The sequence below is a fragment of the Nomascus leucogenys genome, chromosome 11 (genome assembly GCF_006542625.1).
Source record: "Nomascus leucogenys isolate Asia chromosome 11, Asia_NLE_v1, whole genome shotgun sequence".
In the NCBI taxonomy this organism is placed as follows: Eukaryota; Metazoa; Chordata; class Mammalia; order Primates; family Hylobatidae; genus Nomascus; species Nomascus leucogenys.
The window spans coordinates 115,437,236-115,464,067 of record NC_044391.1 but is presented as its reverse complement, the minus strand read 5'-3'; the positions used below and the strand labels follow the sequence as shown (position 1 = coordinate 115,464,067).

At 46.9% G+C, this 26,832-nt stretch overlaps 1 protein-coding gene and 1 long non-coding RNA gene across 4 annotated transcripts in view; one reads left to right on the top strand and one right to left on the bottom strand.

Annotated features, from left to right (window-relative positions):
* The window catches only part of LOC105740537, a 32,034-nt gene extending 6,691 nt beyond the window's left edge, over nucleotides 1-25,343 (bottom strand). Inside the window, exons 1-3 of the long non-coding RNA XR_001116583.2 lie at nucleotides 25,311-25,343; nucleotides 23,768-25,027; nucleotides 13,871-14,068 (exon numbers count right to left, since the gene is read on the bottom strand). This is a non-coding gene — a long non-coding RNA (uncharacterized LOC105740537). The remainder of the gene's footprint in view (nucleotides 1-13,870; nucleotides 14,069-23,767; nucleotides 25,028-25,310) is intronic.
* Nucleotides 25,344-25,470: 127 nt separating this feature from the next.
* Nucleotides 25,471-26,832, top strand: part of ATP13A3 (ATPase 13A3) — an 84,469-nt gene continuing 83,107 nt past the window's right edge. Inside the window, exons 1-2 of one of the 3 annotated variants that reach the window (XM_030822985.1) lie at nucleotides 25,471-25,906; nucleotides 26,633-26,674. The gene's annotated coding sequence lies outside the window, so the exon portion shown is untranslated. The remainder of the gene's footprint in view (nucleotides 25,907-26,632; nucleotides 26,675-26,832) is intronic. The other 2 variants (XM_030822986.1, XM_030822987.1) reach the window with 2 other exon arrangements.

Below are 26,832 nucleotides of genomic sequence, written 5' to 3'. Positions count from 1 at the left end.
AATAGTCTAGCTCTTGAGAGAGGACACTGAGAAATGAAGCCCACAGTGTCTAATCCCTCATTTGGACTTTACTTGAAGAGCATATCCCGATGCCTCTGAGGGTGACCTGGCGACGTAGGAGCTCAAATCTCAAATCTTCAAAGCAAGTTTATAGACAGTAGCAAAACCTAAAAGGGAAGAGGGTACAGGAGTGGCCGGATGCAGAAGAGAACCCATGGCTGCTTGGATCAGATAGTGGGCTGCTGAAGGCAGCGACTGAGATCCTGAAACAAGGTGTAGCTCCCAGAGCAGCTGGTATCTGAAGAAACCTAAGTAGCAGGTGCTGGAGAACCACAGTGTAAGGGCATCGGAGGGATGGCATCATTCATACTCTCGGTCATTTATTCACGTTTATTTATTTTTATTGATACATAATGATGTACATATTTGGCGGTTACATGTGATAGTTTATTATTATTATTGAAATGGCATCTCACTCTGTTGCCCAGGCTACAAAGCAGTGGTGCGGTCTTGGCTCACTGCAACCTCTGCCTCCCGGGTTCAAGCAATTCTTCTGCCTCGGCCTCCTGAGTTGCTGGGATAACAGGTGCCTGCCACCACACCTGGCTAATTTTTTGTATTTTTAGTACATGTTTGCCATGTTTGCCAGGCTGGTCTGGAACTCCTGACGGCAGATGATGCACCCACCTCCGCCTCCAAAAGTGCTGGGATTACAAGTGTGAGCCACTGCACCTAGCCATGATAATTTAATACATTCATATAATTTGTAAAGATCAAATCTGTGTAATTGGGCTATCCATTATCTTAAATATTTGTCTTTTCTTTGTGCTAGAAATATTCAAATTATTCTCTTCTAGTTTTTTTTTTTTTTTTTTGTGACAAGGTCTCACTACGTTGCCCAGGTTGGAGGGCACTGGCTATTCATAGGTGCTATCCAAGTGCAGTACAGCCTCCAACTCCTGGGCTCAGGCAATCCTCCTGCCTCAGCCTCCCGAGTAGCTAGGACTCCAGATGCATGCCTAGTGTCACTCCCGTTTATGAAGCACCTATTCTGTTTCATGTCATGGGATCCTGGCACAGAGAGCAGGCAGGAGTCCACACAGGCAAGCTGTCAGCATGGGGGATAATCAGGACTAGTGTTAAGCAGGGTAAGGATAGGCTTGGGAGACACATTTACACTTTGTGAGTGGAGCAAGAGTCGTTCATTCAACGATAAACATCTTCAAAGTATATTCTATACGCCAGTAAAGTTCTAGACATGGAGAACAGTGGACAAAACGCCCTTGTAGACATTACATTCTAGTGAGGAGGGGCAGATAGACAATCAATAAACTACCGTCTATAATATGGCAGATGGTGATTCATGCTATGGAAAAAAAAAAAGGATCAGGACAGGGGGATAAAGCGTGCCAAGGGGAAGGGATTTCAACTGTAGGCCTCAGTGAGGAGGGGATGTTTAAACAAAGACCTGAAAAAGGTTAGGAAGCAAAAGCCATAGGGCTACTGGTAGAGGCAGATGGCACAGCAAGTGCAAAGGCCCTGAGGTGGGAGTGTGCCTGCTGCATGCACACTTGCAATGAAAAGTCACTAGTGAGGCTGGGTGCGTGGCTTGCACCTGTAATCCGAGCACTTTGAGAGGCTGAGGCAGGCAGATTGCTTGAGCCCCGGAGTTTGAGACCAGCCTGGGCAACATGGTGAAACCCCTTCTCTACAATAAAAAATATATATATATACACAAAAAAAATTAGCCACATGTGGTGTCACACACCTGCAGTCCCAGCTACTCAGGAGGCTCAGGTGGGAGGACTGCTGGAGCCCAGGAGGTCGAGGCTGCAGTGACCCACGATTGCACCACTGCACTCCAGCCTGGGCAACAGAGCAAGACTCTGTCTCAGAAAAAAAAAAAAAAAAGGCCGGGTGAAGTGGCGGCTCATACCTGTAATCTTAGCACTTTGGGTGGCCGAGGTGGGCAGATCTTTGAGTCTAAGAGTTCGACACCAGCCTAGGCAACATGGCAAAACCCTGTCTCTACAAAAAATACAAAAATTAGCTGTGCGCGGTGGCACATGTCTGTAGGCCCAGCTACTAGAGAGGTTGAGGTGGGAGGATTGCCTGAGCCTCGGAGGTGGAGGCTGCAGGGAGCCAAGATCATGCCACTGCACTCCAGCCTGGGCGACAGAGCAAGAGCCTGTCTCAGAAAAAAAAAAAAAAAAAAAAAAAGAAGAGAGAAAGTCATTATTAGTGAAACGCATGGAGTGTTTAGTTGCCGCAGGCTGACATTTTCTTCCTGGCAGTTTACAGTGACATTTAGTAATGAATACCCACACCCACACTCGTAGATCAGAATAGACCACCGCCATAAATACTAGGTCAGGGTCTCCTTCCCAAGCTTAAAACTTCAGGGTGACTGTTTGTGGGACCCCCCCACAGGGTCCCCCACAGTGGGCTTAACGCTGTGGGTTCATCTTAGCTTCACTCCCACACCCAGAACAAGGTGACACCCACTGGGCCTGCAGCAAAGGTGGGAATCTTAGGAAAACACAGCTGCAGAGGCTTCAGCTGGTGTGTCAGTGTTCCTCTACATCATGTGCTTGTTGTTTTCAGACTTGCTTGGCTGGGAAAGCTTAGCTTTGGGGCTATAAACTTAATCCCAACAGACCTGAATTGATACCTCTTAATTACGTCTGTGATGTAGTAAATCAACACCCTATTAGGAAGTCATTCAACTTCAACTGTTAAATATTCAGAAACTTTTTACAAGAGAATTGCAACATGTAAGCCCTCTGGCAGGAAGAGATGTTACTAATCTGTTTTGTGTACAGAGACATGCTGGCTGACACTTTGCAAAACGGAGCTGAGCTACCAGTTATATGCTCCTTCATATATTTTATCAAACCAAGAGTTTAAGTCCTGCTGTATAAATAACTGTAAAGCATCTAGTGTAATCACTACCCCAACCTTTCCTGCCTAATTCTTTTGCCTCTTTGTGGCTCCTTTTATCGAGACTTAAATTGGAATTACGTCCTACTTTTCAGAGAAAGAACATTCATTCATTCATTCAACAAGTTTTCCGTATTGTGGCTGGGCGTGGTGTAATCCCAGCACTTTGGGAGGCCAAGGCAGGCTGATCACTTAAGGCCAGGAGTTCAAGGCCAGCCTGCCAACATGGTGAAACCCCATCTCTAGTGAAAATACAAAAAAATTAGCTGGGTGTGGTGGCGCACGCCTGTGGTCCCAGCTACTCAGGAGGCTGAGGCAGGAGAATCACTTGAACCTGGGAGGCAGAGGTTGCCTTGAGCCCAGATTGTGCCACTGCACCCCAGCCTAGGTGACAGAGTGAGACTCTGCCTCAAAAAAAAAAAAAAGAAAAAAGTTTTCAGTATTGAGTACCTTCTCTGTGCCAGGCACTGCTCTAGGCTTTTGGGATATATTGGCAAATAAAACAAAGATCTCTGCCCTGGTGGAGCTTATATTCAAATGGAAAAAACTGACAAATTTTATAGGGTATTAGAAGTGACACGTGATACGGGGAAAATAAGCAGTGGAACTGAGTATCGTTGGTGGGGTAGGGGGCGGGGGCTGACGGAGTTACAGTGTTAAACAGGGCGGTCAGGGTAAATCACATGGAGAAGGTGAGACGTCGGCTGCTTGAGGAAGATGGGGCAGTAACCAACCGAGTACTGGGAGGAAGAGCAGCGAGGAGAGGGAGCAGCCAGGACGCAGGCCCTAAGGGGGCACATGCTTGCTGTGTCGGAGCCCTAAGCAGACCACCTGGTGGGTGAGGAGTGAACCTGAGCAGGGCAGGAGGAGGGGATGTCGGGAGAAGGAGGTAGGGAGGGAAGCAGATCGTAGTGCTTTGTAGCCTGCAGAAGGATGTTCACTGGTTTTTCTGGGTTCATGTAGGAACTCAAGCGACTGGACCAACAGAACTGGTTCTTTGCAGAAGCAGAGGGGAGACCTGGACTTTGCTTTTCCTGCGGCCATTAAGTTAATTGCCTGACCTTTGACAAAGTCTTGAGAGCTTCAATTCAGTGTTGAGAACTAGGTTATTCCTAAAGCTCCTTTCAATTTTGAGATCCTGTGACTTTAGGGAGTCGTCTCCAACACGTGATTTGAACAGTAGAGAAATATCTTGCAGTCCAACATCTCATATGCATCTGCAGCCACCAGACCTAAAATCTCCAGGCAAGCCTCAAGGCTTCACTGCTTCGGGAATCACGAGACCCCTTTGAAAAGGATTTGCCAAGAACTACAGGACTTCTCTCGAGAGAAATGGAGAGCTACATGTGCACACAGCAGTTGCTGACATTGTAGGGAGTCCACAGCGTCCTTAAAGCACAACCATGGGGCCCCACCTCCCTGCAAGGTGAGCCATGAACTACTCATTCAGAATCCCTGCATTAAGGAGGCTTGGTCATTTCCCCCAACTTTCCTATTTTTTTTTTTTTTTTTTTTTTTTTTGAGACGGAGTCTTGCTCTGTCTCAAAAGGAGACAGAGTTGGAGTACAATGCCACAATCTCGGCTCACTGCAACCTCCATCTCCCAGGTTCAAGCAATTCTCTTGCCTCAGCCTCCCGAGTAGGTGGGAGTACAGGTACCTGCCACCACGCCCGGCTAATTTTTGTATTTTCAGTAGAGACAGGGGTTTCACTATGTTGGTCAGGCTGGTCTCAAACTCCTGACCTCAGGTGATCCGCTTGCCTTGGCCTCCCAAAGTGCTGGGATTACAGGTGTGAACCAGCATGCCTGGCTCCCCACAACTTTCTATTACGGAAATGTTTCATACATTCAGAGAAACTGAAGACCAGTACAGCACAGTCCTGTACATCTTTCATTTAAATTTTTAGGCCGGGTGCGGTGGCTCACGCTTGTAATCCCAGCACTTTGGGAGGCCGAGGCGGGCGGATCACGAGGTCAGGAGATCGAGACCACGGTGAAACCCCGTCTCTACTAAAAATACAAAAAATTAGCCGGGCGTGGCGGCGGGCACCTGTAGTCCCAGCTACTCGGAGAGGCTGAGGCAGGAGAATGGCGTGAACCCGGGAGGAGGAGCTTGCAGTGAGCCGAGATTGCGCCACTGCACTCCAGCCTGGGCGACAGAGCGAGACTCCGTCTCAAAAAAATAAATAAATAAATAAATAAATAAATAAATAAATAAATTTTTTAAAATGTTAATATTTTCTCTATATATAGTACTTTACCTATCATCGTTTTGTGGTTGTTGACCCATTTGGAAGTTACAGTGATCATGACACTTTATCCCAAAATATTTTCAGCATGTGTCTTTTAAGAATAAGAACAGTTTCCTGTTATACCAGAAAACTAACACTAGTTGACCTAAATATCAAATAGAGAGAGGCACTCTAAAAAAAATAATATTCATCTGGGTATGTATCATTGCAATGGGAATATGCATGCCATAGTGAACTATGTAAAGGTTAAAGAAGACGAAGGTTTTTAAAGGAAAACTGAGGATTATATAATTGTTCTGAGATAATTATCCTTGGCAACAAAGATCAGTAACAAGGGTGGCGCCAGTTTGAGGTTGAACAGCCAGTTGTTTCGGCAGATGTCCTTGCAGAAGTATTTTTTTGTGTAAGGCTCCGATGACCTGTGTGCAAGGTTGCAATTTTTGCAGACTTTTGTGATAGTTTTTGTTTTTGTTTTCAGGCACTTATGCACGACAACCCTCCCTTCATAGACTCCTCTGGCTCCATTTGTCAGTTTTTTGTTTTGTTTTTAAACACAGGTGACTCCATTTTGATTCTTACAACTATAACAAACTGACTCTACACTCATATCCAGCCACATTCAAATTCCCTTCATTCTAAGAAATCCTTCAACATAATTCCTTTTGCACATTACCAGGAGCCAATCAAGGTTCACTTATTACATTTGATTCTTGGGTTTTGCTAGTCTATTTTATTCTGAAACCATCTCTCCATGGTTTTGTTTTTGATTGTTTATTTTCATGACAATGACTCTTCAGAAAAGTTCAGACCATTTGTCTTTTTTTTTTCAATCCTGCTCCTTCTGTAAAGACCATGTCTTATAGAATGTCCTACTTCTGGATTTGACTGCTTGTTCCTCTATCGCCTGCATCCCTTGCAAAGGAGAAACTAGATCTAAAAGTAATTTGTGAGTTTGAATTAAAGTACAACATAATCTGGGAAGTAGTAATCCATTTTCCAGATGTTGACTGGATTAAATGCCTATTTCGGCTGTTGGCTCTTTAGAAGACTGTCTTTGGCTTTATAGGACTCCATCCCCAGGGAGGATCACCTAGGGAGGGATTTGTGGTTATATAGAGACAGGGACAGGGAGAGAAAGAGACCCATCTTCCCTCCTTGTGAAAGGATGAACACTGAATTTGGAATTTAGTCTGGAAGTTGACCACTTTTATTCTCTGGACTTCAATTTCCTCATCCAAAAAATGAAATAACAACAGTTTTATTTTTGATGGATTATTGGGCTCAAATGAGATAACAGATTAGAATTTTTTTTTAAGCTCTCCATTTCTCTCGAGAGAAGTTCTGTAGTTCTTGGCAAATCTTTTTTTTTTTTTTGAGACAGGGTCTGTCACTCTGTCGCCCAGGCTGGAGTACAGCGTCACAATCACATCTCACTGCAGCTTCAATCTCCTGGGCTCAGGTGATCTTCCTGCCTCGGCCCCCTGAGTAGCTGGGACTACAGGTGTGCGCCACCATGCCTGGCTAATTTTTGTGGGGTTTTTTTGTAGAGACAAGGGTTTGCCATGTTGCACATGCAGCTCTTGAACTCCTGGGCTCAAGCAATCTGCCTGCCTCAGCTTCATCAAAGTGCTGGGATTACAGGCATGAGCCACCAGACCCAGCCCTAGAAAATTCTTTCTATGTAAACTCAGATAGAAGCGGCTCTGCTTTAGGAATTGATAGTAAGTGCAGACACACCTTCAATTCATCTCATGTAAGTGAACAGAGTGTGAATATCTATCTATGTATCTATCTACCCAGCTACCTATTATCTGTCATGATGAACTTCTTTTTTTTTTTTTTTTTGAGATGGAATTTTGCTCTGTTGCCCAGACTGGAGTGCAGTGACATGATCTCAGCTCACTGTAACGTTCTCCTGCCTTTGCCTCCCTAGTAGCTGGGATTACAGGCACCCACCAGCACATCTGGCTAATTTTTCTATTTTTAGTATAGACAGGGTTTCACCGTGTTGTTCAGGTTGGTCTCGAACTCCCGACCTCAGATGATCCACCTGCCTTGGCCTCCCAAAGTGTTGGGATTACAGGTGTGAGCCACCATGCCTGGCCTCATGATGAACTTCCCAGGAGTTACTGAAATAGTGGTGGGGGTCAGTTTTTCAAGGGTGATTTAATGCGTAGTTCTTAGCTGGGGGTAATTTTGCCCTGCAGGGACATCGGGCACTGTCTGATTACATTTTTGGCTGTTGTAACTAAGGAGCTGCTACTACTATCTAGTGGGTAGAAGCCAAGGATTCTGCTAAACACCCTACAGTGAACAGGACAGCCCCAGTCCCCACAGCAAAGAATCATCTAGCTCAAAATGTCAATGGTGCCTAGTTAGAGAAACCTTGATTTAATGTGAGACTCAATTAAATACTAAAACTTAGACAAGACTCCTTGACAAATCCTTTGAACATCAGGGGTTGAGGTGACTTACACCAAAATTCCATGCAATAAAATTGCAAATTATATCCATCCTGGGCCACATAGTGAGATCCTGTCTCAAAACATCAAAAAACTAGCCAGGCATGGTGGCGTGTGCCCATCATCCCAGCTACTTGAGAGGCTGAGGTGCAAGGATGGCTTGAGCCCCGGAGGTTGAGGCCACTGCACTCCAACCTGGGCAACAGAGTGAGACCCTGTCTCAAAAAAATTTGCAAATTAGGAATTGAAGTAGAAAAACAGAAAGAAAAAAATGAAGAAATAAATATGTTAATTATTTCAATCAACATAATTGCTGTGGCTCAAATGAGTTTCCTCTAAGGCTAAAAAGAAATCATAATCAATTGTAGTTTTTATTATCAGAAAAGATAATTCCTAAGGAGAATCGCTTTTCCCAAAATAAACTGTAGCTAAATTTTCATAATAAAGTTTTTTTTATAATATGGGGAACAATGAGTGATATGTTGACGGGAAGGACAATGTTTTTAATATTTGTGCAAAAATGTAGCAGTAAGTTCCATATGGATATTTACTAAAGTAACTTTGATTAAAGCTATGAGGGAAATATTAAGAGGAAATTTTGTTAAGGTGATTCAGTGAGGGACTGTATTAACAGGATTCCATATGGAGCCTTCTCAAGGTCTAATTTGATAATTCTGAATTATGGTACCCTGGGGGAATATAAGGTTTAAGTAAAGGCACAACTGAATCATGGCCTAGAGCCTTTATTATGTTATTTTGAACTCACACGAGCCCAGGAGTTCAAGAGCTGCATGTGTAACATGGCAAACCCTTGTCTCTACAAAACACACAAAAATTAGCCAGGCATGGTGGTGCACACCTGTAGTCCCAGCTACTTGGGGGGCCAAGGCAGGAGGATCACCTGAGCCCAGGAGGTTGAAGCTGCAGTGAGCTGTGATTGTGATGCTGCATTCCAGCCTGGGCGACAGAGTGACAGACCCTGTCTCAAAAAAAAAAAAAAAAAAAAAAAGTATATTTGTAAATATACTGTTTTTAAAATAATGATATTTTTGAGATATTAGTCATGCATCCTAAAAAATAAGCCTTTTAAAGTCAATTTATAGTATATTCACTGAGTTGTGCAACCATCGCCGCTATCTAATTTCAGAATATTTTCATTGCTTCCAAAAGAAACCTTGTATCCATTAGTAGTCACTGCCTATTTACCGCTTTCCCATGTTTCTGGGATCGTGTCCATTTTAAGTTTTGTGTATGGTAAGAGGAACGAGTCCACTTCACTCTTTTGCATATGGATATCCAGTTGTTTCAACATCATTTGTTAAAAAGATTATTCTTTCTCCCATTGAATTGTCTTGGCACCCTTGTTGAAAATCAGTTGGCCAGAAATGTAAGGGTTTATTTCTGGATCTTCAATTCTATTCCATTGATCTACATGTCTAGCTTTATGCCAGTACCACACTGTCTTGATTACTGTAGCTCTGTAGTAAGTTTTAAATTTGGAAGTGAGTCCTTCAAATTTTTTCTTTGTTTAAACAATTGTTTTAGGCTGGGTGCAGTGGCTCACGCCTGTAATGCCAGCACTTTGGGAGGCCAAGCGGGGGGGGTGGATCACCTGAGGTCAGGAGTTTGAGACCAGCCTGGCCAACATGGTGAAACCCCGTTGTTTCCACTAATACAAAAGTTAGCTGGGCATGGTGGCATGTGCCTGTAGTCTCAGCAGCTAGGGAGGCTGAGACAGGAAAATCACTTGAACCTGGGAGGCAGAGGTTGCAGTGAGCCGAGATTGCGCCCACTCTGCCTGGGTGACAGAGTGAGGCTCCGTCTCAAAAACAAAACAAAACAAAAATAATTGTTTTGGTTATTTCTGCTCCCTTGTATCTGCAGATGAATTTTAGTTTTCTTTTTTTGTGATGTCTTTTTAAGGGGTTTGGTATCAGGTTAGTACTGGCCTTGTAAGTTGGGAAGTACTTCCTCCTCTTTTTTTTGTAACGGTTTGTGAAGAATTGATACCAATTTTCCTTAAAATTGTGTACATTTATCAGTGGTCATCTGGTCCTGGGCTTTTCTTTGTGGGACGTTTTTTGGTTACTAATTTCATCACCTTACTTGTCTAGATCAATTTGGATTTTCTGTTTCTTCTTGAGTCAGTTTTGATAGTTTGTACCTTTCTAGAAATGTATCCATTTTAGTTATCTAATTTGTTTGCATACCACTACTTATATTTCTTTATCATTCATTTCTATAAAGTCAATAATAATTCCTCTCTTTAATTTCTTTTTTATTAGAGAGAGAATCTCACTATGTTGCTTGGCCTGGTTTTGAACTCCTGGGTTCAAACAATCGTCCTGCCTTGGCCTTCCAAGTGGCTGGGACTACAGGCCTGTACCACCAATACCTGTTTTGTTTTTTTTTGAGACGAAGTCTTGCTCTGTCACCCAGGCTGGATGCAGTGGCGCGATCTCAACTCACTGCAATGTACGCCTCCTGGGTTCAAGGGATTCTCCTGCCTCTGCCTCCTGAGTAGGTGGGATTACAGGCAGGCACCACCATGCCTGGCTAATTTTTGTATTTTTGGTAGAGACGGGGTTTTACCATGTTGGTCAGGCTGGTCTCGAACTCCTGACCTCGTGATCTGCCTGCCTTGGCTTCCCAAAGTGCTGGAATTACAGGTGTGAGCCACCGTGCCCGGCCACCAATACCTTTTTATTTTTTTCCCTCCTTCCCCTCCTTCCTTTCTTTGTCACTCAAAAACATCTGAGGTCTCTTTCATTTTTTTTTTTTTTTTTTTTTTTTTGAGGCGGAGTCTCACTCTGTCACCCAGGCTGGAGTGCAGTGGCGCGATCTTGGCTCACTGCAAGCTCTGCCTCCGGGGTTCACACCATTCTCCTGTGTCAGCCTCCCAAGTAGCTGGGACTACAGGTGCACACCACCATGCCTGGCTAATTTTTGTATTTTTAGTAGAGATGGGGTTTCACTATGTTGGCCAGGCTGGTCTCAAACTCCTGACCTCAAGGGATTCGTCGGCCTCTGCCTCCCAAAGTGCTGGGATTATAGGCGTGAGCCACCACGCCCAGCCTCTTTCATTTTTGATGTTAGTAATTTGAGTCTTCTCTCTAATTTTTGGTCAGTTTAGTTAAACGTTTGTCAATTTTGTTGATATTTTCCAACAATCAAGTTTTGGTTACATTGATTTTCTCTGGTGCTTTTTTTATTCTCTAATTTATTTCTACTCTAATCTTTATTATTTCCTTCCTTTGTAAATATGTTATTAAATGTTTGCATAATACCCCCATCATTTGGATGTGTTATAAATAATATCCCAGTTTTGCTGAATATTTTAGATATTTCTGAATATTTGCTGATATTTTAGAGCTTTAGATATCCCCCCCACCATTTTTTTCCCATTATTAATGATATTGGCCAGGCTCATGCCGGTAATCCCAGCACTTTGGGAGGCCAAGGCAGATGGATCACTTGAGCTCAGGAGTTTGAGACCAGCCTGGGCAACATGGAGAAACCCCATCTCTAAAAAGAAAAGAAATATATATGGGTGAACATCTCCACGTAAGTAGAATTTTCTGTTTTAGATTTTTGTATAGGGTAGTAGTTAGTAGAAATGGCTTTGGAGCAACACCACGTCCTTCAGTTTACCCAACTACGTTGACTGTGGACAAGTTGTTTGTGTTTGGACTTCTTCATCTGTGATGTGGGAATGGGAATTTGTTCTTGGGTATCTAGGTTATGTTATAATTAGGATTGCTTTCCATCATTGAAATATCTAGGGCAGAGGATGTGAACAGTTCTAAATAAACTCAATACATAAAGAAATATTTTCTATTAGTTCCTTTCTGTGAAAAACAGGGAAAGAAAATAAATACACATATGTAAGAAGCCACCTCCAAAGTTCCAAAGTAGGCATTTCAAGAATGTGATGGTCTTTTTTTTTTTTTTTTCCTTTTTCAAATTGGCAACAATTTGAAAAATCTTGCAGGTGAACCACAGACTAGAAATATGGCAAAAATTAAGAAAATGTTAGGTATGTCTTAAATGCATAAAATATATGTTGATACTAGTCTATGTGTTATTTGACTATGTTATTGGTAAGGCTTCTAGTCAACAGTAGACTATTAGTAGTTATGATTTTAGGGAGTCAACTTTTTTTTTTTTTGAGGCAGGGCCTCACTCCGTTGCCAAGGCCAGAGTGTAATGGTTCGATCTCGACTCGATGCAACCTCGATCTCCTGGGCTCAAGCGCTCCTCTCACCTCAGCCTACCAAGTAGTTGGTACCACAAGTGTGTGCCACCACACCCAGCTAATTTTTTTGTACTTTTTCTTTATTATTAATTATTTATTTTGAGACAGAGTCTCACTCTGTCGTCCAGTGTGGAGTGCAGTGGCACCATCTCGGCTCACTGCAACTTCCGCCTCCTGGGTTCAAGCAATTCTCTTGCCTCAGCCTCCAGAGTAGCTGGGATTACAGGTGCCCGGCTAGTTTTTGTATTTTTAGTAGAGATGGGGTTTCATCATGTTGGCCAGGCTAGTCTCAAACTCCTGACCTCAGGTGATCTGTCTGCCTTGGCCTCCCAAAGTGCTGGGATTCCAGGCGTGAGCCACCGCACCGGGCCTGAGTGTTGAAACTTATACTCAGAGTTTTTAACGCATGAGGGCTGGCTACCTCAACACCCACACTGGTTAAGGGTCAACTGTATTTTTTATTGTTTTATTGTTATTTTTTTCTTAAATATTTTTGATCCCTGGTTGGTTGATCTGAGGATGCAGAACTGAGGAGGGAACGTGGCTACATGTTGTTGGGGATAAAAAGGTAAATGTGACTCTACTTTTTCTCCTGGAGCTTGAAATCAGCCTGTGAGTATCTGAGTTGGGAAAGCTGGATGAGGTTAGAGCTGAGCATAATTTTTGTTTCTAAAGGAGAGATAAAACCAAGTATCTCAGGAATTGAAAACAGCTATTAGGTACCCCTCGAAGGGATATCTGAGATCCTTAGGGTCCTCAGTCTTCTTTAAATGTATGTGTATTTTCAAAATGAAACCAAGGTCATAAGTATAATTAAAGGTACCCTAAGGAAATCACATTAGTTTTGAAATGATCATGAGGAATCTACAGCATTAACTTTAGGGAACTTTTTATAAAGCCCCAAGAGGTTTCACGAAGTTGGTCGTCTCTGTTGTTAATATGAGCTATTTAAGTATATTTAAGGAGTGTAGTGACAAAGAGACACGTGGAAATAGCAAGATGTTTCTGGTGTGCTCCACCTTAAAGTCTTGTTCACTTTCTTTTTTCTTTTTTTTTCAGATGGAGTTTTGTTCTTGTTGCCCAGGCTGGAATGCAATGGCGCGCTCTCAGCTCACCGCAACCTCTGCCTCCTGGGTTCAAGCGATTCTCCTGGTTCAGCCTCCTGAGTAGCTGGGATTACAGGAATGCGCCACCACACCCGGCTACTTTTGTATTTTTAGTAGAGATGGGGTTTCTCCACGTGCATCAGGCTGGTCTCACACTCCCGACTTCAGATGATCCACCTGCCTCGGCCTCCCAAAGTGCCGGGATTACAGGCGTGAGCCACTGTGCCCGGCCAAAGCCTTGTTCACTTTCATTTTGTGGCTGCCGCTGTTGTGAAATTTGCAGAACCTCAAGCTGTTTGGACTCCATCTTCTAGGTTGAATTAGATTACAGGTAATCTCATGGTGGAGGTGTATTTTGGATCGACTCACTTTTGAAATGTTTATGAAAGAAATTCCTTGGCTTTGGGACTTCCACACTGGAGCTGGCAATCAGTATCACTTTAATTTACCTATCACAGTGAGGCATCTCTGCTCTGAGGAAAACAAAACAAAACAAAAAAGAAGAGCTAATGGTTCTGTTTTGTTTTGTTGTTTTAGAGACAGGGTCTTGCTCTGTTGCCGGGGCTGGAATGCAGTGACATCATCATAGCTCACTGTAGCCCTTCATCCCATGGGCTCAAGTGATCCTTCTGCCTCAGCCTGAGTAGCTGGGATGGGACGACAGATGCACGCCACCACACCTGGCTAACATTTTATTTTTGTAGAGACGAGGTCCCATGTGAGCTACTGTGCCCCACCTTTTAAACAAATTACCATAAGGAAGCAACATCTTTAGCAAATACAAGATCATAAACATCCTTCTGGAGGTCTTGAGATGTTGACTGTGGTTTATAGGGCAGTGAAAATCTACCTACCTGAGTGGGGCAGTGAGACAGGAGTGTCACCTATGATCCTTCCAGTGAGCAATTCTTTCTGGTGCCGGGAGCCCAAAGGAAACTCAGTCAACCAGCTGTAGATGGGCTTGTTCCGAGTTTGTTCTCGAAGTCAGAACTGCCAGCTCTGCAAATAGGTCACAAGTGACTGGCCGTCCCTGGGCTGCTCACAGGAAGTAGCTGCAAAGGTCAGGGAGAGTTTTTAACGACTATACAGGCCAGTGAATGACAGGCTTTGAGGAGCCTCTCTTCTTGGCATCTGAAACAGGCACATGGAGGAGCTGCCTTGGAGACAGAATGACAGCTGTGGTGATGTGAGCCTCATTCCTCAGCCCCATACAATAGATGTCTCTGCAAAAAACCCAGTTCTTTCTTTTTTCTTTTTTTGAGAGGGAGTCTCGCTCTGTCCCCCAGGCGGAGTGCAGTGGCGTGATCTCGGCTCACTGCAACCTCTGCCTCCCGGGTTCAAGCGATTCTCCTGCCTCAGCTCCCGAGTAGCTGAGATTACAGGTGCCCGCCACCACGCCTGGCCAATTTTGTGTTTTAGTAGAGACAGGGTTTTGCCACATTGGCCAGGCCGGCAAAAAGGCCATTTCTATACAGAGGAATCATCTTGCAGGACTCAAGGAATGATTAAGAGGAATCTACAGCATTAACTTTATTTATTTATTTATTTATTTTTTTTTTGAGACGGAGTCTTTCTCTGTCCCCCAGGCTGGAGTGCGGTGGCGCGATCTCGGCTCACTGCAACCTCCACCTCCTGGGTTCACGCCATTCTCCTGCCTCAGCCTCCCAAGTAGCTGGGACCACAGGCACCCACCAACACGCCCAGCTAATTTTTTTTTTTTTGTATTTTTTAGTAGAGACGGGGTTTCACCGTGTTAGCCAGGATGGTCTCGACCTCCTGACCTCGTGATCCACCCGCCTCGGCCTCCCAAAGTGCTGGGATTACAGGCTTGAGCCACCGCGCCCGGCCCAGCATTAACTTTAGAAACTCGATGCAATATTCCCAAGAGGAGTTAAGGTTGGGATAAGTAATCCCTGAATTAATTTCAACCTTGAGATGTTGCGATCCTATGAAGTCACAGACATATTTCTTTTTTCTTTGTTTGAGATGGAGTCTTGCTCTGTCGCCCAAACTGGAGGGCGGTGATGTGATCTCGGCTTACTACAACCTCCGCCTCCTGGGTTCAAGCGATTCTCAGCTTCAGCCTCCTGAGTAGCTGAGATTACAGGTGCCTGCCACCATGCCCGGCTAATTTTGGTATTTTTAGTAGAGATGAGGTTTCACTATGTTGGCCAGGCTGGTCTTGAACCCTTGGCCTCAGGTGATCTGCCCGCCTTGGCCTCCCAAAGTGCTGGGATTATAGGCGTGAGTGCCATGTCCGGTCTAGATACATATTTCTATTAATACACATTTGCACGGATCATTTGTTACTGAAGTTTACGCCTTGTGCTTGAGAATGCTATTTCACTGACACAATTGTTATGGTATAAATGTGAGAGTATAGTTACAATCTGGACACTATTTTTTGCTTGTCTTATTGACCCAGCAACCAGCTTGACACTGGGGACTATGAGTCTCCAAATAATAACCAATGTCTTACTCCAAACAAACAGACAGGATACTGTGGAGCCAGGGTCAGCAAACATTTTCTGTGAAGGGCCAGATAGTAAATATTTTGGGCTTTGTGGGCCATATGGTCTCTGTCACAACGATTCAACTCTGCTGTTGTAACGAAAAAGCAGTCAGACAATATGTAAATGAATGGGCATGGCTGTGTTCCAGTAAAACCACAAAAACAGGCAGCTAGCTTTGGTGTGGGGCCCGAAGAGCTTGGACTCTGAAGCCAGGTTCAAGTCCTGGCTTTCTCACCTTCTAGCTCCGTTACCTTAAAGAACTTCATTATCTTCTTTGTATTTTAGTCTTTTCATCTCTAAATGAGTGATAGTACCTAACAGTGTTGTTATAAAGATTAAATGAGTTAAGCCTGTAAAGTACTTAACAGTGCCTACCAAGCAGTAAGTGTTATAGCAGAGTGTGTTAGATAATTAAACATCCTGTGCTGTGGGTAATATTATTCTCATTACGATTTGGGTTCAAATAAAGAAATACATAACCGGCCGGGCGCGGTGGCTCAAGCCTGTAATCCCAGCACTTTGGGAGGCCGAGGCGGGCGGATCACGAGGTCAGGAGATCGAGACCACGGTGAAACCCCGTCTCTACTAAAAATACAAAAAATTAGCCGGGCGTGGTGGCGGGCGCCTGTAGTCCCAGCTACTCGGGAGGCTGAGGCAGGAGAATGGCGTGAACCCGGGAGGCGGAGCTTGCAGTGAGCCGAGATCGCGCCACTGCACTCCAGCCTGGGGCACAGAGCAAGACTCCGTCTCAAAAAAAAAAAAAAGAAATACATAACCTAGAAGAAGGCTACGACTTGAACTCAGTTTCCCCATCTCTAATATTAATACAATTGCACTTTTCTCATCAGAGGACAAATCATTACATCGAAACACAGGGAAATTCCCCATGACAGCCTATGAGTCAGGCCTTGAGATGGAGTCTCACTTTCTTGCCCAGGCTGGAGTGCAGTGGTGTGATCTCGGTTCACTGCAATGTCTGCCTCTGGGGCTCAAGTGATTCTCCTGCCTCAGCCTCCCGAGTAGCTGGGATTACAGGCGCCCACCCCCATGCCCAGCTAATTTTGTGTATTTTTAGTAGAGATGGGGTTTCACCACATTGGCCAGGCTGGTCTCGAACTCCTGACCTCAGGTAATCTGCCCGACTCAGCCTCCCAAAGTGCTGGGATTACAGGCAGGAGCCATTGCACCTGGCCAAGCCAAAATCTTAAGGGACTACTTGTATTTCTTCTCTCCCCACCCATACAAGGAATTATTATACACAGCAGTGTGCTGGGGCTGGTGTGTATTGGCTCACTAGTGCTGGCTATTAAATTTTCAGGAATTTGGGCCAGGCGTGGTGGCTCACACCTGTAATCCCAGCACTTTGGGAGCCATGGTGGGCAGATCTCGTGAGGTCAGGAGTTTGAGACTAGCCTGGCCAACATGGTAAAGCCCCAATCTCTACTAAAAATACAAAAGTTATCTGGGTGTGGTGGCGGGCACCTGTAATCCCAGTTACTCAGGAGGCTGAGGCAGGAGAATCACTTGAACCTGGGAGGCGGAGGTTGCAGTGAGCCAAGATGGTGCCATTTTACTCCAGCCTGGGCGACAAGAGCAAAACTCCATTTCAAAAACAATAAAATAAATAAACATAAAAATTTTCAGGAATTTCGTGAAGCAGTAGGGAAACTCTTGGTAGCTTGAAATTGGCTGTGGTGGGATAATTTACAGCATTAAATTGGCAGGCACCACACAGTCAGAGCTTTTAATCTCTTGGAGAACTAGGTTCAGCACGCTGGCCCTACGCCAGCAGTAAGCACTCCTCCAGGAGGGACCCAGTATCCTGAATAGCTAGTTGGTAAACAATATTCAGTGTCATGTGAACTGCCATATCCTAGGGCACCATGACCTCAGAAAAATGCCAGGCGCATGCTTTTGCCTCATGGCAGAGGCAAACAGTTTTTACATGCTTTGTTTAGAGACAGAAACAAGTCAGTGATGGCCCTGGACTGTGATTTGTAGACATCTGACTTAACAGTCCTGCTCTCTGTTCCCATTCCAGTACACACACACACACACACACACACACACACACACACACACACACACTGGCCTGCGTAGGTCAAGCTAAATGGGAACTGAATGGCTTAGGAGGCACTAAAAGAAAGAGATAGAGCTTGTTGGGCAAACATCATAATCATAATCAAAGTACTTTCTTTTCTTTTTTTCAGACGGAGTCTCCCTCTGTTGCCCAGGCTGGAGTGCAGTGGCATGATTTAGGCTCACTGCAGCCTTCACCTCCCAGGTTCAAGCAGTTCTCCTGCCTCGGCCTCCCAAGTAGCTGGGATTACAGGCACCCGCCATCATGCCTGGCTAATTTTTGTATGTTTAGTAGAGACAGGGTTTCGCCATGTTGGCCAGGCTGGTCTCGAACTCCCAACCTCAGGTGATCCACCTGCCTCAGCCTCCCAAAGTGCTGAAATTACAGGCATGAGCCACTGCACCCGGCCTCAAAGTACTTTTAATGGACAGTTTTTCTAGGAAAGGCAACGAGTGCTGTGTTTGTTTTGTTTGCTTGTTTTGCCATTTTTTAATGGCAAAAGGTCTTCATAATCTAAACATGTGACCTCCAACCTTTTGTGGAGGCAGCAGAGGGAATACAAACAAGGGCTGAACTGAGTCAGAGATTCTTAGATGAGACACTCCCTCATGTGAAGTTGTGAATCTCATTTTTCTTCTCTATAAAAGGAGAATCAAAACAATTCCATTGCTAGTCTGACATCGTTGTGAAAATCAATGCTAACTTGTTCTCCACTTACTCAGCATACTTTCTGACTACCGCTGTGTGCTGTGAGGGGCTGAGGATCCAGATGTGGCTGAGGAAGGTCCTGGCTCATGAGGAGCTGGAAGTCTGGGTGCTTAAACAGATAATCCAGAGTTTTGATGCGAGATGGTGAATCACTCTGGCTTCATTTGCTTGTAGTGGTCAAGAGTTTGGCTCTGGAGCAAAGTGTCTAGGTTTGAATCCTGGCTGTGCTTTTGGGTGAGTTATTGAACATATCTTTTTCCATTCTGTAAAATGGGATTGTTAAGCTTTCCTCAATTTCATCTGTAAGCAGAAATAATAATAGTACCTCCTTCCAAGAATTGTTATAAAGATTAAATGAGATCATATATGTAAAGTTTCTTCAGTTTCTTCATCTATAAAAATGAAAAGAATAGTAACTACTATTTTTAGTGTTGGCATTGTTGTGATGATTAAATGAGATAATACATGAAAGTATTTAGAACCTTAGGAAAAAAAACATGAATAAGGTAGACTCATGGAAAACAAAAACACGAAATTGGTGCTTATTCAAGGTTGTAAATGCAGTGAGACAAATATGCACTAAAGAGGGATTCTTCTGTTTTATTTTTTGAGATGGAGTCTTGTCAGGCTGGAGTGCAGTGGCACGATCTCGGCTCACTGCAAACCTCCACCTCCGGGTTCGAGTGATTCTCCCACCTCGGCCTCTTGAGTAGCTGGGATTATAGGTGCCTGTCACCACACCTGGCTAAGTTTTGTATTTTTGGTAGAGATGGGGTTTCATTATGTTGGCCAGGCTGGTCTCGAACTCCTGACCTCAAGTGATCCACCCGCCTCGGCCTCCCAAAGTGTTGGGATTACAGGGGTGAGCCATGCGCTCAGCTAAAGAGGGATTCTTAGCCTGGGAGTCAGGGAAGGCATTTAGAGATGATATCTGAGATGGTAAATTCATTCATTCAGTTATCCATCAGGTGCAAACATTTGAGTGTCTATCACATGCCAGGCTTCATCTAATGCTGGGTCTACAGTGATAAACCAAACTGACTTATTTCTTTACCAGTAGCAGCACAAAGAGATGGTTTGGGTGGGGATGGGGGATTTTTTTTTTTTTTAAGAGCTGAGATCTCACTATGTTGCCCAGGCTGGAGTGCAGTGGCACAATGATAGCTCACTGTAAACTCAAACTCCTGGGCTTAGGCAATCCTAGAAATCCTCCCACCTCAGCCTCCCAAGTAGCTGGGACTACAGGCATCTGCCACTGTGCCCAGGTGAGAATGATATTTTATGTGCCCGTTTCCCATAATCCCAAAAGTCCTTCTCACATTCACATTTACAAAAATAAATAACCGTTATTTTTTCAATCTTACATAAGTGTCATACAACCACAGCCTTGAGATAAACACAATAACAACACAATAAAAATACTATAAATAAAAATGTTTGCATAGCATTTACATCATAAGTAATCTAGAGATGATTTAAAGTATAGATGATGGGTTGTGGTGGCTCATGCCTGTAATCCCAGCACTTTCGGAGGCTGAAGCAGGTGGATCACCTGAGGTCAGGAGTTCAAGACCAGCCTGGCCAACATGGTGAAACCCTGTCTCTACTAAAAATACAAAAAATTAGCCGGGCGTGGTGGCAGATGCCTGTAATCCCAGCTACTCGGGAGGCTGAGGCAGGATAATTGCTTGAACCCAGGAGGCGGAGGTTGCACTGAGCCAAGATCGTGCCATTGTACTCCTGGGTGACCCAACGAGAGACTCTGTTTAAAAAAAAAAAAAAAAAAGTACACGGGAGGATGTATATAGGTTACATGCAAATACTATATCCTTTTATCCAAGAAACTTAAGTATTTTTGGATTTTGGTATCCACAGAGGTTCTGAAACCAATTCCCTGTAGATATCGAGGGACAACTATATATGCATTTAAGCCCAAAGTTGAACTTATAAGTTAGTCAGGCAAGAAAAAAAGGGAAGGGAAAGAATAGATTGTACAAAGACCCTGAGGCAGGAAAGAGGTTGGTGCGTTTGAGGAATTGAAAAAAGGCCTAGTGTAGTTGGAGTAACTTGGGGAAGGGGTCTGTGGTGAGAAGACAGGGAGAGCAGAGGAGTGCCAGTGAAGGGGGAAGTGGTGGACAGGTCACATCCTGCACTGGACTTTGTGGACCCAAGAAGTTCATCTAGTATTCTAAGTGAGATGAGAAGCAAGTGAAAGCTTTTATCAGCAGCTCTGCTTGAAGTCACATAAACTAATACTCTGGCTGCTGTGCAATAATGCACTGGAGGTGGGCAAGGGCAAAAGCAGAGGAACCTGCTGGGAGCGAATGTACTAGTGCCAGGTGAGAGATGAGGGGGCATGCCAGGTGAGAGATGGAGGGGGCATGTCAGGTGAGAGATGGAGGGGGCATGCCAGGTGAGAGATGGAGGGGGCATGCCAGGTGAGAGATGGAGGGGGCATGCCAGGTGAGAGATGGAGGGGGCATGCCAGGTGAGAGATGGAGGGGGCATGCCAGGTGAGAGATGGAGGGGGCATGCCAGGTGAGAGATGGAGGGGGCATGCCAGGTGAGAGATGGAGGGGGCATGCCAGGTGAGAGATGAGGGGGCATGCCAGGTGAGAGATGAGGGGGCATGCATTATTCTAGTGGCAGTGGAACTGGGAGCGAATGCACTAGTGCCAGGTGAGAGATGAGGGGGCATGCATTATTCTAGTGGCAGTGAAGATGGAGAGATGGGGAAGGATTTGAAATGGACTTGGTGTTGGATTGGATGGGGTGGTGAAGGAGAGGGAGGTGTAAAGAATGACTCCCAGGTTTTGGGCTTCAGCAGTTGTTTGGGTGACAGCGTCTTTGCTAAGGTCAGGAGGCCCAGGAGAGAGGAGCTGGTTTGGGGAAGAAAGGCAACGGTTAAGTTTGGGATAAGTGAACTCATCTGGCACCAGTGAAACACCATGTGAAAACGATAGCGAGGAACGGCCAGGGGACTCTGACGTGTGGCCTGGGCTGCAGGCGTGGGGTTGACATTTTTTTTGGGATAGAGTCTTGCTCTGTCATCCAGGCTGGAGTGCAATGGTGCCGTCTCAGATCACTGCAGCCTCCGCCTCCTGGGTTCAAGTGATTCTCCTGCCTCAGCCTCCCAAGTAGCTGGGATTACAGGTGCACGCCACCACGTCTGGCTAATTTTTGTATGTTTAGTGGAGATGGGGTTTCACCATGTTGGTCAGGCTGGTCTCAAACTCCCGACCTCAGGTGATCTGCCCGCCTCGGCCTCCCAAAGTGCTGGGATTAAAGGCGTGAGCCACCACGCCCAGCCTCAGTTGACAGTTATTAATGTACATGCAGATGACAGCTATAGCCATAGTAGATGAGGCCACCAGGGGAAAGCATGTGGATCAGTCCTCTTATCTTTTTTGGGGACCCAGACACCTTTGAGAAGCTGCTAAAAGCTCCACTTCTTCCTTTGAAAGTATTTGCATCCAAGTTTAAGGAGCTTATAGATCCTTCTGAAGCTGGTCCACAACTCTTGTAAGGTCAAGAGATGTCAAATTAAAAACAAACAAACAAAAAACAACAAACCTTGTATAGACACAGGAATGGATCCTGGGTTGAGCCCTGGGGAACAGCAACATTTAGAGAAGGACAGGGGAAGCACCTGCGGAGGCTGAGACAGAGTAGATAAAGAGAAACGGGGAGGAGGAATTCCAAAATACAGTATGTCATCAAAACTAACAGCAAAGTGTCTCAAGGATAGGAGATGCATGCTGCTGAGAGAACTAGAAAGATAAGGCCTGCAAAGTGTCCTCCGGAGTTGGCAACAGTAATATTTTGGGGAGGCCTAGCCCCTGGAGTTGGCCTAACAGCAGTCATTTTTGTGGAGAGCTAGCTCTCTTAGGAAGAGGCTTTGCCCCTCTGGAGTGGGAAAAGAGACCCTGGGGCCGATGTAGGATGATGCGCAGATTTGCCGGTGGGAAGATGAGGATGTTCCCTCTTGATGGTGTAGGTTTTCTTAGTGAAATAGGAGGTAAGGGGACAGTGAGAGGGAAGGGCATGCAAAGATGGGGGTTTTGAGGATGGAGGAGTTGTGAAATAGCCTTTGTGAGAAGTGAAGTCAGACCTTACTAGCATGACTGTTCCCCCTGTGCAGCTGCAATCAGGGTTGGCGCTTACAGTGAGTAGGATCAGAGGAGGGAAGCAGTGGGCTTGGACCCAGAATCATCATGACTTGAGAACCAGTAAGCCTTCCAGAACTACTCCAGACTGTTCCACTCCCTTTCTCTTGCCTATGTTGGGTTTCCCCTCTTTTTCTTGCACCTTCTTTTCCCTCAACCTATAAACATGCTCAAGCCTTTCCTGGTGACTCAGCACTTCCTCTAAAGCCAGTGTCCAAATTTTTTTTTCACCATTCTCAAAACATATGTAACAGAAAAGTTTTTGGAATATCCAACTGCTCTTCTCTTTTTCCTATAGCTTTCCCTTCTTGCCTGGCTGCATGTTGCCTTACTTTGGCTGCACCTCGAATTCTGGGGCTCTTTGTGATCTTTTAAAAGCCCGAACGTGTTGACAGGTTCATGCTGGGTAGCTTGGAGGTATGCACTGCAGCCAGAAGCCTAGGGGAACTCTTAGGATTTTAAATGGAGTGCATTGTAGTTCACTCTGAAGGCTGAATTTGTCTAACAGTTCAGGCTGGAAAGGATGGATGCCAGTGGGAACCACTGTAGGAATTTTTGTTTTTTTAGATGGAGTTTTGCTCTTCTTAGCCAGGCTGGAGTGCAATGGCGCGATCTCGGCCCACTGCAACCTCCATCTCCCAGGTTCAAGCGATTCTCCTGCCTCAGCCTCCCAAGTAGCTGGGATTACAGGCATGTGCCACCACGCCCAGCTAATTTTGTATTTTTAGTAGAGATGAGGTTTCACCAGGTTGGTCAGGCTGGTCTTGAACTCCTGACCTTGTGTGATCCACCAGCCTCGGCCTCCCAAAGTGCTGGGATTACAGGCATGAGCCACTGCGCCCGGCCCACCATAGGAATTTGAGGCTTATTAAGGAGGTGAAATAGATAGGACTTGGTGATTGGGTAAGGCAGAGGGCTGAATTAAGAATGACTCACTCATTCCCAACTTTCTAATTCTGATGACTGTGGAGATGGTGGTGCCAACAGCTAAGGGAGGGGCAGCTATGAAAGCAGAGAATGAGTTCAGTTTTGGAAATGTCCAGTTTGGGGTGTCTCTGTGATATCTAGCTAGAGCTGCCTGGCAGGCAGGTGGATATTTGGTTCTAAATTTTGTGGAAGGGGTCTGGGTTGGAAGTTGCTAACTTGGGAGCTGCATCCATGAGGATGCAGGCAATCCCAGAAGAATGAGTGAAGTGAGAAAAGTTGTTGGCTTAGAGTGGAATCCTGAATTTAAGGTGCAGATTCACAAGTAGATGCTACCAAGGAGGCAGAGGCTTTACTTACCTTCATGTGACAATTGAGAGGGTTCACTCTTCTGAAACCAAGGTAGTAGAGAGATTCCAGAAGGTGAGAGCCATCCCAAGGTGTCAGTTGTAGCAGAAAGAACCAGAGAGATAAGGCCTGAGGAATGCTTGCAAAGTTTGGCAAAATGAAAGTCATGAGTTACTCTTGCCTGAGCAAGGTGAAGGGTTAGAGCTGGGGAGGAGAAGCCAGAATGCCAAGTGTTGAGAAATGAGGAAGCAGAGGCAGCCAGGGAAGACCACTGTTTGAGGTCCGCATGAAACACTTGGAAGCTAGTTGGAGGGGGCATTTCAGGAGGAGGTTGGCTTGATAATTTTGTTTTTAGGACTTGGAGAGGCCAGCCTGTTTAAAGGCTGAGAGGAAGCGGCAAGGCAAAGAAGCCTGGGAGGTGGGGGAGGAGGATTTTAGGGCCAGACCCCACCCAGACCGTTCTTGTGGTTTGCCCAACACTACCACACCCCTTATCTCATTTAATCCTTTCAACACCACGAGGTTTGAAACAAACAGTGAGGTATGAAACAAAACGGTGAGGCCAGGGATTGGGAAGAGAAAGCTGTGGTTCCATCTCGGTCCAGCGTGCTGTCCACGCCAAGAGGCGGGCAGAAATGCCAGCCTCACACAATCTAGGGGACCAGGGGTGGCTGTGGCGCGCTCCTGCCCGCGGGAGGTGTTATCAGTGTCGCGGACTCGGGGCGGTGTGCTGCCCCAGTGAGATGTCATCACGTGCGTGGACCAGGGGTGGCGGCCCTGGTAAGTGTCCAGGGACTAAGGGCTCCCTGCTCCCCAGGTGTGGTGGACGGGGTCCGCGTGCATGCTGTCCTCTAAGACGCTAAGGCGGCTGAGTTCTGTAAGAAGCGGCAAGAGGAACAGTCATGGAGCGGGCCGGGCACAAAGGGCGCAGGCCAGGTGGCTCCAGGCGGAAAGATGGCCGCAGCCCGAGGCTGCAGGTGGCCGGGCGCGCTCTCTGCGCTGGTCGCGGAGAGGACGCCGCGAAAATCAAACCCGCGACTTGGAAATCCGGCTGCGGCCCTACCCAGAGATAAGTCTTCTGCGGAGGAAAGTATTTAATTTGCATCCAGACGGTCGGAAGAGGCGCCTTCCCGTCGGAGGCGAGCCGCGGGCGCGTGGGAGCTTTCTCGTGTGCGCTCCTCCCTGCCCTCCGGCTGCGGCCGGGGCGCAGAGTCCGTGGTCATACGAGAATGACAGTTTTTTGTTTGTTTGTTTTGGCGGGGGCGAGGGTGGCTAAAGGAATGAAAGAGCCTTGCATTGGGAGCTGGGCTCTGGTTTCCTCTCCACCGTTCTAGCACAAGCTTCCTCCATGACCATGACTCTGGGCAACGTCTGTCTAGTCACTGAGCCTCAGTTTCCCTGTTCATAAAATGGGAGCTTGGACTATGATGTTGTCATAGCCCAAAGGGAATGAAGTGGGATTTGCCGTCCCATTTCATCCCACCAGAAAAGCCGCCCTCCATTAGCCACCCCGGCCTGACACCCAGCGTTTTTGGACGGCCTCGCCTCCCCTTACCTGCCTCTTTCTTTCTTTTGCCCGTTCGAGGGTGGCAAAGGCGATGGGTGGGTGGGACCTACAAATCGCCCCGCCCCTTCCCCGCCTCCTGACGTCGCCCGCGCCCCTCCGCCCTCCGCGCGGGGATGAAGCCACCACGTGACCTCACATCCGGCGCGGGAGTCCTGAGCCCGCGCGCGCTCCCCCGCCTGCCCGCCGGCTCTCCCCGCAGCGTGGTCGGGCTCCGCCGCGGAGGGGAGGGGGGTTCTCTACGTCGCTGGCGGCGGGGGGCCGTTTCGGAGTGCAGACCGCCCCCCTCCCCTGCCCACCTCCCGCCGCCCTCCCTTGTTCTCGCCCTGCCGGCTGCACGCCGCCGCCGCGGGCGCGGAGGAGGAGGAGAGCGCGGACGTCCCAGGGCCGGCCCGGCCCCGCCGCGGCGCCTCCTTCCCTCACCGTGAGCCGCAGCGCGCGGCGCCGGCCGAGGGCAATGGGGCTGGGCTGAGGCGAGGCGGCGGCGGCGACAGCGGCGGCCGGGTCCACCGCGGCCCCTGGGGCTGGTCCGGCCGCGAGGGAGGCCGCGGAGGAGGCGGCGCGGCGGCGGCCGGTGAGCGGCCCCGGTGAGCGGGGCGAGGGGCGGGTGGGCGGCGGCGACGGGGGAGGTCGAGGAGGCGAATGGTGTTGTCGGGGCGGCTGGTACCGGGCGAGGTCGCGGCCAGCCTTCTCCGGCCGGAGTTGGGCATCACGGGGACGGGGAGTGTCGGGGACAGGTGAGGCCAGGGCAGGAGCCCACGCGGTGGGTGCGAAGGCCTGGGGGGGACGCGCTGCCTGCCGGGGGCGAGCGTGGGGGCCGGGCGCGGGGTAGTTGGTAGTCAGCCCTTTCGGAAAGTCCTGTGGGAGGTGGAGGTCCTGTGGACAGAGGCGGTAGGGGTGCTGGCAGGGCCCTCGATGGGTCTGTGCGGGACCGTAGCTCGTCCTCAGCCGTGGAGTATGGAGCTGCTTGCCATCTCCGCATTTTACAGATAAAAGGAGTGAGTCCCGTGGAGGAAAAGTGACTTCTGACTTGCCTGAGGCCTCCCACTCGGACTCTGTGGCAGTGAGGACTAGAAAAACCCAGGGCCTGTTCCCCTAGCAGTGCTCTCGTGGCCACTCTCGCTATGGCCTGTCTCTCCATTCCCTTCACAGAGTCAGGTTCTGGTGGAAGTATGACCTCTGGCTTTTTTGGGGAGGTGAGGGGTAGGGATGAAGGGGAGGGAATCGGGTTGGGATTGGCAGGAACTCAGCTGGGGGCTTCCCGGTTTGGAAAAAGCTTTGTGACAGGTGTTTATTGTTTCCTGTTCCCATAGATCTGACAGACATCCCTGAATCTTGGTGTTTGGACATAGGAGGTATGAATCACTCACATGATTAACCGCTTTTAATCATCAGTGTCTTAGAGCTATATTTAGTGGTTATATTAGTGCAAAATGAATGGGTATGGAGTCGTACACCTAGAAACAGACTTGTGTTCCTCTATACAATTCTAACTAAATGAGTAGAACATACC